Source organism: Hermetia illucens, chromosome 6 (genome assembly GCF_905115235.1).
Source record: "Hermetia illucens chromosome 6, iHerIll2.2.curated.20191125, whole genome shotgun sequence".
NCBI lineage: Eukaryota > Metazoa > Arthropoda > Insecta > Diptera > Stratiomyidae > Hermetia > Hermetia illucens.
In genome coordinates, this window is record NC_051854.1 from 3,456,270 (window position 1) to 3,472,284 (window position 16,015).

The 16,015-nt window shown below is 43.4% G+C and overlaps 1 protein-coding gene across 5 annotated transcripts in view; it reads right to left on the minus strand.

Annotated features, from left to right (window-relative positions):
• LOC119659681 (sodium channel protein 60E) overlaps window positions 1-13,585 on the minus strand; it is a 96,957-nt gene extending 83,372 nt beyond the window's left edge. For all 5 annotated transcript variants that reach the window (XM_038067909.1, XM_038067908.1, XM_038067906.1 and 2 more), the window contains exon 1: window positions 12,533-13,585. The gene's annotated coding sequence lies outside the window, so the exon portion shown is untranslated. The remainder of the gene's footprint in view (window positions 1-12,532) is intronic.
• Window positions 13,586-16,015: the final 2,430 nt, after the last annotated feature.

The following is a 16,015-nucleotide window of genomic DNA, read 5'->3' on the forward strand; positions in this document are numbered from 1 at the left end:
CGCTAACGCAAGGCGCACCTTCTTGGCCTGGAAGCCAGTTTCTAATGGAATCTTGACTACAAGATTCCGGGGACTTCCGATATAGTGCCGAAGGAACAAAATTGTCTGAGGAGAAAATGAACTATTAGTTCAAGAAACCCCTAGCCATCCGGCCTCTCAACCGGTCGAGTTCTATCTTCTTTACTACGAGAAGAACCCAAACGTAATGTTCAACACGGTTTCATCTGGCAGCGCTCCTCAGCATCTCTTCGACAATTTTGTCTAGAGAGAGATCCCCTGTTCTTAAATAAGGTTGCTGACGAATACCATCCCGCCTTCCATAAAAAAAAAAAAAGATGTGATGAGCGTCTCGCAACCTCCTTGCAAAACACACAATCGGGTGATCGTACCTTCCCAATCTTGTGCAGGCAAGACTGAAAACCTCCATGCCTACTTAAGAGCTGGCTAAGGAAATAGTCAGTCTCACCATATTTTCGATTCAGTCACGCCCCTTAGTTGCCAATGAGTCCCATAGTCCATTTGCTCCTAGCCTCATTTTGCCAAGAGAGTTGCCACCCATTTAGTGTACGTTGCCGTTCACTAATCAGACGAATCTTGGCAGGTGAATTCTCGTTAGTACAAATTACGTGACCATAACATCGAAGACATCTCTCTCGCAGTTTTTCCACGATCGGTGCAACTCTATATCGATCGCGGATATCTTCATTTTGGATGTGATCAAAACGTGTTACGCCACAAGTCCAACGCAACATCTTCGTCGCGGCGAAGAGAGAGTGGATTGCATATAACCACAACCTTTTGCCCCGTCAGTTGCGGCTCAAGAATACACTCAAAGTCTTCCTTACTTGTCATAAAGGGGTGACTAAAAGCGATAGAAATTTGTGGTCCAGCAACCTGCAAATTTTGATACTTTACTGCTAGCGAAATGTATACAATGCCTCGAATAGAGACTGATCTCCTGGCTACGACCTTTAGGTAGCGAAAACGAACTGTTATTGGTTTCTGGAATGTGCGCCCGCTCCTCGACAGCGGTGGTAAAGGTCCTCAGGATGCTTGCTTTCTCCAATCCGAGCGAGAATTTCAATTATATAAGTTGGATATTCCGGGACTAAACGAAGTAGGACAGTGGGGTTCATGAGAGTACTCCTCTTGCTCTTGCGTCAATGTGCCTTCGTACTCTGGAAAGCCAAGTAGTAGTAGACGCGAATCCAGTCCCGGGTTGCTTTTGACGGTTAACGCAAGGTGCACTCTCTTGGGAGACGACTGTAAGATTTTGATCCAGCTTAAGGAGCAGTACACAAACTATGCACCAACGGAGACTTCCGATATAGTGGAGAAGGATGTTTTTACGAGCGATTAAAAAACACAGTTCAAGGGAGACTTCCTAAAGATGACATTGTGATCGTAATGGCTGATCTGAATGCGAAAACCGCCTCTGACAGCACACCGGGAAACACGGTCTTAGCGGGCGTAACAATAATGGTGGGAGGCTCGTTAATTTCTATAACTTCCATTATCTCGTCATTGGGGCACATTGTTCGAGCGCAACCTACCAATTGGGTTTCAACTGACTGACACTTTCGAGTAATCAGATCGACCATTTCGTGATCAGTAGTAGATTTAGGAGTTGCCTCCTAGATGTGAATAACAAGAGAGTCACCGACATCGGTCTCGAAAGGGATCGCCATCTGATGGAGGGTTTATGTTCGCGTACGAGTCGCATTTGCCACTTCTCACAGGGTTAGAGAGCTGCGAACCTCCAAGTTCAATATCGATTGCTTGTATGATCTGAATCTTGTTCGACAATAGGAGAGCTATGTTGCTGATCAAACGGTGGATATACTGAATAGCTCGCCTGAGAATATCGATGAGCATTGCGCCACATCAAAAATGCTGTTTTCTCGGGGTTACACAGGTCGTCGGCTACGTTGTGAATGGGTATTAGATCTGGCCGACTGTGAAATTGTAGAAGCGAATCAATGAATGGAAGGGGTTGAAGGTTCTATTGACCGCTGTGAGTGATGACGGTTTTTAACCCTATCACATCCGGTGAGGTTTAGTCCTCTTGTGGATGAAATAGCTAGTCACCGTAACATGTGGATACGGACTCTTCCTCCAAGCAGAAGAGAAATCATCCGTCCATCAATGCACTCAAAGGGAGTAAAGCCGCTGGGATTGACGGTCTTTTCGTAGAATTATTTGTCACTAGACCTGTAGTTTCTATAGTTATATGTACCACTTCCACTCGTTCGAAAATCTTGGAAATCGGAGATCTTTCCCAGAGATTGGAAAAGGGGATGATCGTTAGGATTTCGAAGAAGAAGACCCGTTTTGAGTGTGACAGTTGAAGGGATATTTGCTTACTCTTTGTCGTCGCAAAGATAATTGAAATAATCCTGGAACGCATCAAAAAACATTTTTAAAGCTTGACCGACAAAGAGCAGGCTGGTTGCCGCTCCGGATCCTCTTGCATTGACCACATCAACATCTTACGGATCATTTTGGGGCGGTGCGCTGGGTTTAGATCTTCGTTGCACCTAGTCTTTGTTAATTTCGAGAAAGCTTTCCATAATGTGCAACTGTAGTGTACCTGATGTACCCGATATAGGAGGGGCATTTCGGAAAAAGTAATAACTTTTATCAGAGTGACATATGACAGCGGAAAATATGACGTGCTGCACCGAGGTAAAATGTGACAGGAATTTGAGATGGAGTTCATCAGAGTTGCATCTTGCCACCGGCATTATTTCTTCTTGTTATCGGTGACGGTGTTCATTCTGCCTTGTTCGGAGGACTTGGATGAGTTCAATGAACGATACCATCTTTCCTCAAACACTTTGATATCTGCTTGCACTCTCACGGGGTCATTGACATTGACCAAATGGCTCTGAATTTGGAAAGAGAGGCAGGAAGGGTTGGACTGAAGATAAAACATCAATAAAACCAAAGTTCTTAGTTTGACAGGTCATCGCAGTCCCACTATTTTCATTAAAGGGCAGACCATCGAAAGCGTTGATAAATTTGTATATCTAGGAGTCGTGGTTGCTGGCGACGATGTTACCGAACTGGTTGTTGTCTTAATGCATGACATTATTATGCGTTGATAAATTTGTATATCTAGGAGTCGTGGTTGCTGGCGACGATGTTACCGAACTGGTTGTTGTCATGCATTAAAAACACTAAATCCGCTATCGTTACGTTGTCAAAATCTGAAAATGCAGCTATTTCAACACGAAAATCAAGTTTAAATTGTCCCATGTTAGTATTCTTTCTGTGTTACTCTTTGGGAGTAGCATAGGAAAAGTGAGCTCCACTGCTCCTCGAAGGCTCCAAGGCTGTGACATGTCGTCAGATTATACTGGCCTGAAATTATTACAAAACAAGAACTTAGTCCGCATACAGTCCTGTCTCCCATGGATGATGTGATCGGATGGCGGAAGTGGCAGTGGATAGATCATACATTAAGGAAAAGCGACAATTGAATTTCCTGCTTCGCCATGCAGTTGAATCCTCTCTCCAAAGTTGGGCGGCGAGTGGGTCGTCCAAGGGCACTTGGCCCAAAAGAGTAGAGAAGTAATGCGGGCCTCTCAGGGAGTTCGACAGCGCTTAAATGTGGTTGACGCGCTATACTCCAGCAAGGAACAAATGGCAACTATATATATGTATATTGCCGAGCTGCTGCTTTCGTCCTGGAAATTTTCTCGTAAAAGATGTATCTTATATTGGTCGATTTCCTTTCGAAAAGGTCGATGAAATTATTTGAAAAGATAAACAGGACGGCGTTAAACGCGCTAGCAGTCAAAATATCGCTGGTGAAGAAAAAAATCTGAGTATATTGGGAAAACTAATTGAAGAAAAATAATATAAAGGATCAGAACTCTTCCTCAATTTGACGTACTGTTTTATTAGCAATTGTATGTCGGAGTTCAAAGATTGCTGCCTAGTCCTTTCACGTTACGTTCACTTAAAGCGGAGAATATTCTAAGTGAATTTTTATCTTTTGAATCCTGAGGGGAGTCTATATTTCAATGGGTTAATCAATTCACAGCATTTAAGTTAATAACGTCAACTACAACTGCACCTAGATTTTCACAGCATTCACCCCAAGAGACTCTCAGATTTTTTGCAACTCGTAGATAAACTCTGGCCGTCTCCTTTCTCAACCAGACTTAGGACTTTTTTCCCCCACATTTGCATTAACCTCCCTTGCATATTTCATGTCCAGTTCTGTATTCTTTCAAAAGGATATCAGCGACCCCATTTCGTTGAATGATAGTCTACTCCCCAAACAATGATTTCGCTCCCTTAACTTTAAATTTTGTCTCCTGTTTCATCAGGAAAACTGTGGCAGATTGTTGGGTTAACTTCATATCACTTCTTTCCTCTTGAAGCCTTCGTTTCCTAGGTTTCAGGTTAATGGGGTGAAAGGACAGAAATGGACAGAAAAACTTTTCACCGGTGACAGATTTTTCCGAAATGGAAAGAAAGTTCAAAGACCAACTTTTGTAGATAAGTTTGCTGAAATTTTACTGGATACTGGGCCATCTGATACTTTTGCGTGACTTCCTGAGTATTTGGGGGTTGTTGTTACTGACATTTCTGTTCAATACATCTAATTGGGTATCCGGTTTCTACGGAACTTGCCAGGAAACTATCAAAGCCACTTAAAATCGTGCATGCGTGTCCTCGGTGTCATGTTTAACATTTCGAAATGTCAATTAGCAATTAGATGCATTTTCCAGGATTCTCGTTTGTCGTTTCACTGCAGGATTCACGTTCGTCTTTTCACTGACATGCTGACCTGAGCACACCAGTACATAGCATCACTAAATATTGTCACAATTCGCCATTTATTTGCCTCCCCTCCCACATGGCCAAACATACAAGAACATTATCCGGATAAAAGCACAAACATCAACTTTAAGTAACGAATTAGCTTCCTCATAGGAATTCGACTGTGCGGTCCTAATAACGTAATGAATATCCTGGGATACAAATTATTAAATTTTCGAAAAAGCAAACGCGAATGAAATTTCCAGGATGGAATTTCCTCTGCTACATAATTTCATTTATGGTGATGGGGGTCGAAGGATTTCAGGACGTGATTAGAATGCCAACATGAATAATTTCCTCGAATCCTCGGGAAAAAAGTCCCAGAAAGATTGGAGTTTTTCATTTTATTTGAGAAGGGCAATCAGCGGAACACATTTAAAGTGGCTAATTAATAAGTCTGGGGACGTAACCGCGCGATTGTATTCATCATGCATACATCCCTGACATGGTGAGATGGATGAATGGTTCCGCTTAATTTCACATCCCTCGTCACTATGCCGTCACAGAGTCTGCACCCCGGCTCCCCCAGCCAGGATCCATGAATTATTAATTAGGAATTAGAGTTCCTGAATTTGAGAGTTAATGAAATAGATTTGTGTTAGTGCCAATTACCTAGCACTGTCTACAGACGCTTGTACAGGTATATCCTTACGCGTGTATTCCAAATTAATTTCTTCAGGTTTCGCTGGGTAATGAAATTGTAACCGCAGGTTTGCGGCTTTCCTCGGGATTACCTGCTTTGAATTTGTTTTGCGGAGCAGTGATTTGGGGGAATTCAGGACCTCCAAGGCTTTTGTGATGTCTGGATTTAAAATTGTCATCTCAACGTGTTTTCCCTCGCGGAATATTAACCATTTGACCTACTAAATGAGCCAACATTTACAGCCGATTGCCTGGAGCGCTGAATAAATATCATGAAATTTTCGAGTATCTCTTGCTGCAGATAATTTTCATATTTGAAGGAATATTGACTTAGTGTCAGGGAAACTGCACGAAGGGAGGGGGACCTAGATGTTCATTTTACAGGGGGTGGATTTCATGTACGTCAATCGAATTTGACTGTATGATATTGGATAAACTCCACGGGGGAAAGGTGAGAGCCAAATCAAAATTCAATTTGTTGGATATGAATTCAGGAAACTTTTGTATTATTGCGAGAAATCCAATCCATATTGCAATGAGGAATTGAAATTGATTTTATCTAAAGTTGAACGGATGTGGGTGATACGTCGGTTGGAGTTCATTTAGGTCAATGTGCGGTGTTCATGCCAAAATGCATTGCAGGAAAAATTTGCTTAACGTGGATATTCGAAAAATGATTGATTGAACAAAGGTCGGATATCAATTGGGTATTTGAAATTGCAAAATAAATTGAATTTCGAATTTATATTAAGGATTTCAGGTGGATAAATATTGGGAAATTGCAAACAACGTCAATGGGAATTTGGCATCAGGGAATTAACAAGGACATATGCATTTGTTCATTCAATTCGAAGGAACAATGCACAGAGGGTTGAATTTCCGATTACATCCTCAGAGGGAGAAGCAAGTAAATAGCGCTTAAAACTAAACAGAGAGAGTGAGAGACCTGTTGGACCTTGTAGAGCACCCATAACTTCAAGATTGGGGAGTGACAGTAGCTGTCAAAAAACCCAATGAGAATTTCAAAAAAGAAAAAAAAATTCTCGCTACCTGTGCTGCCGAAAGAACTACAGAAAATATAGGTAATATCCCAGGAGGCAGAATTGTCCATCAGACAATGGCAGAACTTGAAAAGAATACACATATCAAGAAAGATTCACTGGTCTTCTAGGTAAAGGAGATTAAGAGCGCGGAGCCGGAGAAATCCTTCCTACGCAAGAAAAGTTCTTTTTAAAGAGAATGGATTTGGTGAATTTCCGTTGTACAGCTGTCGAAGGGAGACCAAATTACAGAGCAAGTTTCTAACAAGGAAGTAGCGAATTTTAACAGGCGCTGGATTGACGTAAAGTCGAAAGAGGAACGTAGGTTCAAGTCAGACACTTTGGAAGCGTGATTGACGGTATCGGCGTAGTGGGAATTTAAATGAAATTTGTTGCCGAACGTTACATCCATGCCTTGAAAGGCGTTCAGAAGTGATAGAGGTTGTCCACCAGGAGCGTTGGAAACGATGTTGGAGCAGATTTAAGTGAGTAACACATCGGGTGGGATTTGCTGATATTTAGTGTTAGCTTGTTTATCGAGCACCAAAGCTCCAAAATATCTAAATTGGACTCCAAGAAAACATAGATTGTCTGTGTAAAGTACTCGTCCCTAAAGGTGAGGAAAGATGGAAGGTTGTTAAATAGAAATAGAAATAATATGTAGGTAACCTAGAATAGAGCTCCGGAGAACTGTAGAGGAACTACAGAAGTTATTAAAAAAAATTCGGCAGCATCGACTAGAAAGGTAGGAAGGAACTTGAGTAAAAAGAGTTTGAAGAGGAGTGGGGTGTGGTTGACGGAATCAAGAGCCTTAAAGAAATCGACGTAAATGATGTGTACCTCCCACTCTGCAATAAAGCTGGTAAACTTGGGACGACTAGCAGCGGTAGATTGATGCTTCACAAAGTCGTGTTACTCTTTTGGTAAGAGATAACCGAAGTGTACGGTCAACCAGTCGTTGACGTATCTTTCAAGGATTTTGGAACGAAAGTAGAAAGCTCTACCTCGGACACTACCTTTGTCGTGAGGGAGCCTGTAGTAATTTGCTACTACAATAAGGCTGCCCAAAACATATAAGCTGGAAGCAACGGATTGTAATTCTTCAAGTGGTAAAGAGCCACAGATTTGGGATCCACCTACGAATTTGAACAATCAGGTCACGTTCGAGGCATGGATTTTGGAGGCCTCATCAGATTCATTTTCTCCTACGAAGAGAATCTGTGGAAGACATGCTCTCCACATCGGTGGAAAGTTTGCAACCACTGCTTACCCCACGGTCAGCCAGAAAGGAAAGTAGCACAAGTCCTTAATGAGAGGAACTGGAAACCTGATTACGACCGGCCTGTAGGTAACACTGTTGTTTAATTCTTCCCAAAAGCGAGAGAAAAACTCGGTTTCAGCCGCAAAATAAAGGGGATTACATGCTAAATTTTGCCTGTCAGAACCTTTTTTTGCGGCTCTATCAGGAAAAGCGGAAGAAAGAGATACTGGTGATGAGGTGATGCAATTGGTCTATTACCGATATGTGGAAACGGGTCCATACAACTTGAATATAGTGGATCTGGGATGGCTTCCAGCCGGCTACACAAGATGAGGAAGACATGGGCGTTGCAACAGCGCCAAGAGTGTCAATATCTAGAGAAATCGAACACAAGATGGAATGGAAGGGCAAGCTATTATAGTAACTTCGGTGAGATTCACGTGGACGAAACATACTCACCAGTTAGCAGCACCTTTCACATTAGACTACGCTCATGTTTGCAAACATAAAGGTTAGTCAATTTCTTGTCAAAGCCTCTTCCTACCTACTGACATCAAGGCTGGCAAAGTTACAGGACTGTCCGTCTATATTTTTGGTACAAGAGCCGTGGATTGCTTTTAACAAAATGTGTGGTATTGGATCAGCAAAGTGAACTAGGATCTTCTTCGATTAGGTATCCTCGAGACCGAGAGCCTGCGCCTTGATGTCAGAATTGTTAAAGCCAACCTTACTGAGACAATTTTGTTCCCAGGACCAAGTTGCAGTAACATCTTTGTAGTTTTATATGAGTACCTATCTCGTGGAATTAATCCCACGGTCCTCTTAAGACACGGATTGATTTTGCGGCCACAATCAGAGCACCGTTGAGACAAACATACAACGGTACCAGACTATACTGAATGAATGGCTCATTTTATTCATACTGGTGGATACAAGACCTACCTAAATCTACTGAAATATGGAGTGCGGCACCCGTGTCGAAACGCACCATCACGTTTGAGGCCCGGACGTAACCACCACCTCCGACCGGAGTCGGCATCAAATGGCACCGTCATCTGACAGTCGCCAACCTCTGTTTACGTGAGAGATTCTCGGCTCCTCAAATTCAATACGGGCCGTTGTTGCGATTTGTGATTCAGTTGTCGTCCGTCATACATATTAAACTATCTTTCAAGGAATATTGATGAGCATTGAGCTGTCATCAAAGGTCATTTTGTCTCTGGTGCGTATGAGGTCATGCCCACGTCTCGAAAGGACGGAAGATCTAACTGACTGAGGAAATATGAATACAGATCATCAACTTAAGAAGTTGAGAGCTCTGTTGATAGTTGCGAGCAAAGATGGGTGCGAAGTATGAGAAGTGCAATGTAGTGGCATAAGGAATAATGACTAAATGGATTTGGTTGATGGTCACAGACCATCTTCCGTGGCCGGAGAGGGGAGGAAGTTATCCCAAAAACGGAAAAAGTTGGCGCAATTGAGCGCAAAGCTCCGTCGCAATAGTTGAAGCTACACTGAAGGGTTCCGTCGAAATCCGCTTGCACGCCTCTGTGCTAACCAAGTTAGGGAGTGTTGGGGGTCCTTTTGAACATTTCACTTCACTGCACAGAACTTTATTTGTATTCAAACCGATGCGTGGATCCGTATCGAAACCTGTAAAACAAATAAACGTCAAGATGTCGCGCGAACCCACACCAAACGTGAGCTGAAAGTGGAAATCGTTGACAGAGCCCTTGTGTGGAGCTTCAATATTTGCGGGGGATCTTCATGGTCGATGGTTTTTCAGGCCAACTGCAATGGTCTTCTCACAATGGTCAACGAACATTGCTTTGGTGGATGAGTAGAAGCTCCTGCAAATAGCAACGATTTTGTCACTGCAGGTGGTCGAAAGCCTTGAGGAGTTTAACGGCGGGATCCCTATCCACGAGGATGAGGAACTGAGGAGGTGGAAGGAATATTTCACACGATTCTTTCAGTGAAGTTTCATCTCTAACGAATAAAAAGACAAGTCACCGTAGCATGCGGATACGAACTACTCTTCTAAACAAAAACATAACTATCTTTGCCATTAGCGCACTTAGACAGAGTTAAACCATGGAAGTTGACGATCTGTGCCTCTGCAGTCTCTACAAAGCTTTTCGGATTTCGGATGCGGAGGAATCCCTCCCTTTCCACGTTCCTTTCGTCAGGCATGGATAGCGGAAAGTTTCACGTGTTACATCGAGGAAAAACCTGTGAGAAATTTGAAGTCGAAAGCGTCTGCTCGTTATACTCCCTTGCCTGGTTTACGTGGAGAGATTCAGTGAATAAATGTTCTCAATCTGGCGAATCATCACACTCCTACCGTTAAGGGGTGGCACGTCGGCAGCGTGGAACAATTTGTATGTCCAGATATAGTCGTTTCTACCGAAGGCGACCCGGACTTGGTTTTGCTCGTCGTATTAACTGTGGCCATCTATCTAACTCAACAAACTCAAAAGCCTTCATCAATTCATATCATATCGTTTCGTTATCGGAGTATTCTAGACTGAGGCAGTAACAAATGAAAAATTTCGTTGGCGTACGGGACGGATATCCGTGTTGATGAGAAGGCGGAGTCGCAGTGGATAAATCACATATTGAGGAAAGGCAATAACTCTATATCAGGTTATGCTTTCCAACCGAATCAAGCGAGGACATACTTGGTCACTGCAGGCCTGCCGGGGGGAGATTCTCCTCAGATGCCGAGTTTTCTCGAGAGCCCGAATTAAGCGAGGACGTACTTGGTCATCAAGGTCTGTCGAGAAGGGGGGAGGGGTAGATGAAAGAGGGAATTCTCCCAAGATGCCGAGTTTTTTCGAGAGCCCCTGTGTATTTCTCACTCCTATATATATATTTTTCATACCAGGGCATTGCTTTTACGCATAATTTTCACCTCGGGCTTGGATGCTATGACTAGCAATACCTTGCATATGGGCCCGCTTATTATGTTGTTAACGCGGTTCAAGCTTAGATAGGATCAGGTCCGAGTTGTAACATTGCAACGCCTATTCTCTTCATGAACGGTTAAAGCCATTGAGATCGTTTTTCTGAACGATTTGCACCAGCTTTGAAACTCAGAATTGCAACGAAATTTCTTTAGGTATGAGTCCTACACCCCCACTTGTCTCCAATTTGTACTGTCATCTTTTAAGAGGCTTCATCGGTTGCTCAGTTAGGTTACCTAGTTTTTCTCCCTAGAAAAATTATTCCATCAATATCAGGCTAAAACCAAGGGAATTGACATCATATCTTCTTCTGGTGTATATACCTCAGGTTCAACTGAAAGCACGATTAGGTTGACTATTACCTACCCCAGTTGCTAAGGAAACGCAGGTATTTTCAGCTTTATCTGCACATAATCGACAAATCACGGTCGACTGACTGCATTTTTTGCGCCGATGTAGCGATGATCACCATCATATTTCATCACCTGTCTCCGGGCACCATAATTAAGGCCATGCTGCCGAACGAGAACACATGAGGCCGAGTGGCACGTTATATTCAAGACATTCTTAAGGAGTAAGAAAGGGGTCAGGAGAGATATCAGAATAACTGAGGTTCCCACGGTGAATAGGCTTGGACTGAAGTAATGCACAAAAGGGTTCCGGGTCAGTGTCCTAGACGTAAGTGGAAGGGGGTGTGGGCTTTAGTCGGTAGTTTGTCTGAGATAGGAGTCTGGCATTTTGTGAGTGAATGCATTTTACCTCCCAGTGATTTCTCTTTCTTCTCTTCCGTTTTCTCCTATCTCTGGACCTCTTTGCCCGCCTGGGTGGGGCGTTTACCTTTGTTCTTTGGACAGGATCTCGAAAGCTTATGCAAAGTTGATAGTCCGTTCAGAAACTTAGGTAAATCATCGATAGATTTTCAAGATTTAGGTGCTGCCGATTGGTACAACTAACACTGGTGTATTCCAGTTTCCCTTGAGGTCCACCACAGTCAGTTAACGATAGTCAATAAAACTAATGAGTATCTCGCTGACATACCTCGACTGTAAATCGAGCTGCTTGATGTCATCTTCAACCTTCACCTGCTTAAAAGGTTCTCAGAAAAATACTACTGGCATGCTCTCTGCCCCATTGCTTACAAATTAACGCCTAATTGGAGGCTTTCATTTTCCATTATGACACCGTTAAGGTTCCCATTAACAAGAGACATGAAAATGCTCTACTACATCTAAAAGAAACTTTAATGTATCCATTCTTGCGAATAAAAAACGGTAACCTATTTTCCATTTAATCTTCTCAGATCTCCCGGAGCTCGCTCGGGTGTGTAGGTGTTGACGATGGAGCTAAAATAGGAAGCAAGTGGATACTTCCTACGAATGCTATTTTTACACTTCATCTCTAGTTAAAAATCACAATTCATACAGATAACAATGGTGACTGAGGAGCTCAGTGATGAGCTTCCCTACCATCGCGGCTGAAAAGCGTAGAAATTACAATCTTTAGTTCTGTTCCATTAGTAGCAATCCCTCGCGGGAGGCGAGTACTTCGAGGGATGCTAGGATCCTGTCGATGTAAAATGGGAGACGATGGGAGGCGTAGCATTTACAGAGGATTTCATACTTTCTCATTTTGTGAAAATAATAAACGCAAAACGCCTGAGTGGATGAGTGATGAGAAACTTCCAAAACAATAACGGCAAGAAGTGGAGCGACGAAACGAACAAATAATAATTATATATGAAGCAGCGCGGGTTAGCGCAAGAGGGGGATGAACTCCGAGTACGTACGGACCTTATTGAACGTTGCAGTGCGACACACGCCACAATGCGTTGCCTGGGGCTTAGGCTCTTCGCCGAAACGTGTTCATCTGTTGAGAGAAGTCCCAAAGTGGAGTTTCTGCCATGCACACAATTATTCTGATATATTCTGGGCCGTAAGAAAGAATGAGCGGTTGGACTTCCACTTGCACACGCACACGCACTCAATTAGAATGTCTAGAATTGCTTAAGATACAATTACCGTTCGAATTTTCTGGGGTCGCGAGTGGTAAATATTATTGCTCACACACATATTGCTTTTTAACGGAAGGGTTGACACACTTTTATTTCCTTTCCCTTTTCGCGTTGCACGCACTGATCTTGGGCCGGATTTCAGTCACGCCACAGATTTTCTGGACACCCCGCACCGCATACTACTGCTCCTTGCCGCGAACGGGAGGGGGTCGTAGATGATCGCCACGAAATTTCACTAAACAGCAAATTACCCTGGGGCAGGCGGCACAGCAACAGAGAGAAAAAGCTCGCGAAAGCTCAGAATCGAGCACTACGGCTGTTGAAACTACACAAACTACACTTTAGACACTCACTACTCTCTAATTTGAGCCTGGCGCGGGCCCCGCAACCGCGCTCCGTGCCCGCCCCGCGGCTGGGCGAAACTGGGCCAACCGTTTTGTCACCCGTTTTTCAAAATAGCTCACGCTCAGAAACATTTTTCGACGCCTGAATGTATGGTGATTTCAACACTTCCAGAGCAATAACACACACACACTGAGACTATTAGGCCGATTCTGCAGAGGCTCCTCCTCCGCGGAAATCTGAATTCTTCGCCGTCGATCCGTTCGAGGTAAGAACACTAATCTCCTGAAGGGAATCCTCGAGGGAAAATCGCAACACGAGACACTGACTTGAACACCGACACTTTTCAACAACAGCCGTGAACGGAGCTAACCCTTTAAGAACGCAAAGGACCTTCCTAGAGATTCGTATAGGCCAAAAAGTGCAAGTATCCTGTGTAGGAGTTCACTTGACAAGGGTCGTGCACGCTACAGGGTTCCATCTCGGCGAGAAGTTGGTCGGCGACTAAACTCTTTGAACTTCTTAGACTCCTTCAAGGATTGACGTAAGCAAAAGGGGGTACTCAAGCGCTTGGAATCTCCACCAGGATATGGTACAACAGCGCTTTCCCACGGCAATTCCTGAAAAATACCTTCAGTACGAGAGGATACCTAAGCAAATCCTGAGCTTTTTATATGTTCTGGGGGAGGGAGGAAGGGGTGTGCTTTCGCGAGGCGGGGTTACCGCTAGGATGTTGTGTAGAGCAGTTCATCATAAGGATTACGGACTGTGAGTTGAATACATGCGTACAGAGTCCACTCAAAGGACATGGTATGTCGTTAGAATTCTAACGGTGGCGTGAAATGTGAATTGGTTTGCTTTTCTGACTGATTTTTCAATGAGAATGCAGGATTTTTTCGTAGGGATATATGGAAATGATGAAGTTTTGAGTTAGGGTTGTCGATTTTGTTGGGGGGAGACATTGTTGAAGATTTTTAGAGTAGAAATTGTTATAGTTAATAGCAAGTAACTACGTACTTAGGAGGTGGAGTTATTTCACTAAGATCCTTTATTATAAGTGAAACTTTCCTTTGACAGTAATACAAATTTTTTACTACGTTGATCTTGTGCTTCATTATTTTGCTGCTGCCCCTGCTATCCTCTTCCAATCTCAGACGTAACCTTCACAAATTTGAATCTACCAACGGATACCTTGACACTTTCTCCTTTGTTTTCTATGATGAACGTTGTCTTTTGCCGCCCAATTACCTTGTTCGGGGTCCTGTGCCACAGTTGCAATAGAGACCTTGGTCCATCCTATCCGACGAATACATGAATAGTTGTTGAGAAATTCTTTAATACGAAGCTTCGTCTTTATCTGTATCTGATATCTTCTACTATTCGTAGCTGCTGTATTTGCAAGCGGAGACTTTAGACGAAGTTAGATGCTGAATTCTATCCTTGAACTCGTGAATCATCTCCGAAATTGCTGTCTGAACGTCCTTTCTCGAAGTTAGTTTTCGGTTTATCGAATCTCTAGACGTTTATTGTCATAAAAGGCGTTTAGGGCTCATTTACTGGAAATCAGGTGGCCTTGATCCAGATTCTCAAAGTAGACGCCTGGGTGGTGATAATGTGGTCTCACCTTGATGAGTGTGGCGTGTCCAATTATCCAAACAATTGATGACTATTGCTGATCCGAGCGACGAATGCTTTAGTTTTTTTAGCAGAGCGTCTGCTTGCTTAGGGTCCGATGTGGCGGTCGATGAAGTTGATCGTTTACCAGCTTGTTGGTTATCGCCCTCAGTTGATTCCTCATTTAAGGGACGTGAAATTAGTTTGTGGATCGTTCTGCGGACCACTCTGTTAGCCCCGAGGACGTCCATAATCTTTACAAGATCATCGTCACCTCCATCGGAATGAGTGGACGTGAAGTCAGAATTGCCTCTACTTCTATGACCGCGGTGTCTAGCCCTTCATAGGTGAAGGAGGCTGAGGATAATGTATGACGGAGTCGACGCTTACCTGCCTTCACTGTCACCTCCCATAGGCCACCAATGTGTAATAAGCGAGGTGGAATAAAATGAATGAAATGAACCAAGCGAGCACTTTTCCTTTCACCGAGCAATAAGTTCGCCTCGTGGCGTAGAGAAGTACCAGCGTTGCTAGATGATGATGTTTCCTATGGATGTTATCCATTATTAGTTTGCTGAAAGGATGATTATATGGAAGATGATAGGATGTTTTGTCGCCTCTGATAACTCTGGCTTCTGTTGTCGTCCTCTTACCCTGACGATGTTTTCTTCGTCAAGAAAAGAACTAATGAGTGGGCTGTCTTTGTTCACTTCTCTGAATAGTCTTAAGTCCTTAAATTCTACACCAAACTTCTCGTCCTGCATCAACTTCACAATAGTTGCGTAGTCTTCAGCGAGCTAACGAGTATTGGAAGATTTGGAGTGAGTGTCACTTAGTCCAGTATTTCGGCACTTGTTGATGATGATAATATATAGGCGAAAATGCGTTGCTGCTTTAGGAGTGAATTCGAATGATTAATTTGATGGATGAAATGGGCTTCAGTAGCAGAGACGTTCTTAGATGGGTTTATCTCCTTTTCTCTATATAGTCCGTTTGGGGGTTCAAATATGGGGCAGGCCAGACCTTTTCTGATCGATATAGAAATAGCGGGCCATAGAAAAACAGATTACAGGAGGCTAGTTTGTCTGGGGCTACCCTTCTCGGTTGTCAGTGTTTCGAAAGTGCCTCCATTCGTTGACTATGGTTAACTCTTGGATGCGAGCTATTCTGCTCGCCACGTGTGGAAAGACAACGTATAAGAATTTATCCAGACCAATACGATTGTGAAATATGTCCATAAAAAATGGGGTGGACGCGACTTCCTCACTTTAAAACCAGCTATTTCGAAGGCCGAGTGTAGCTGAGC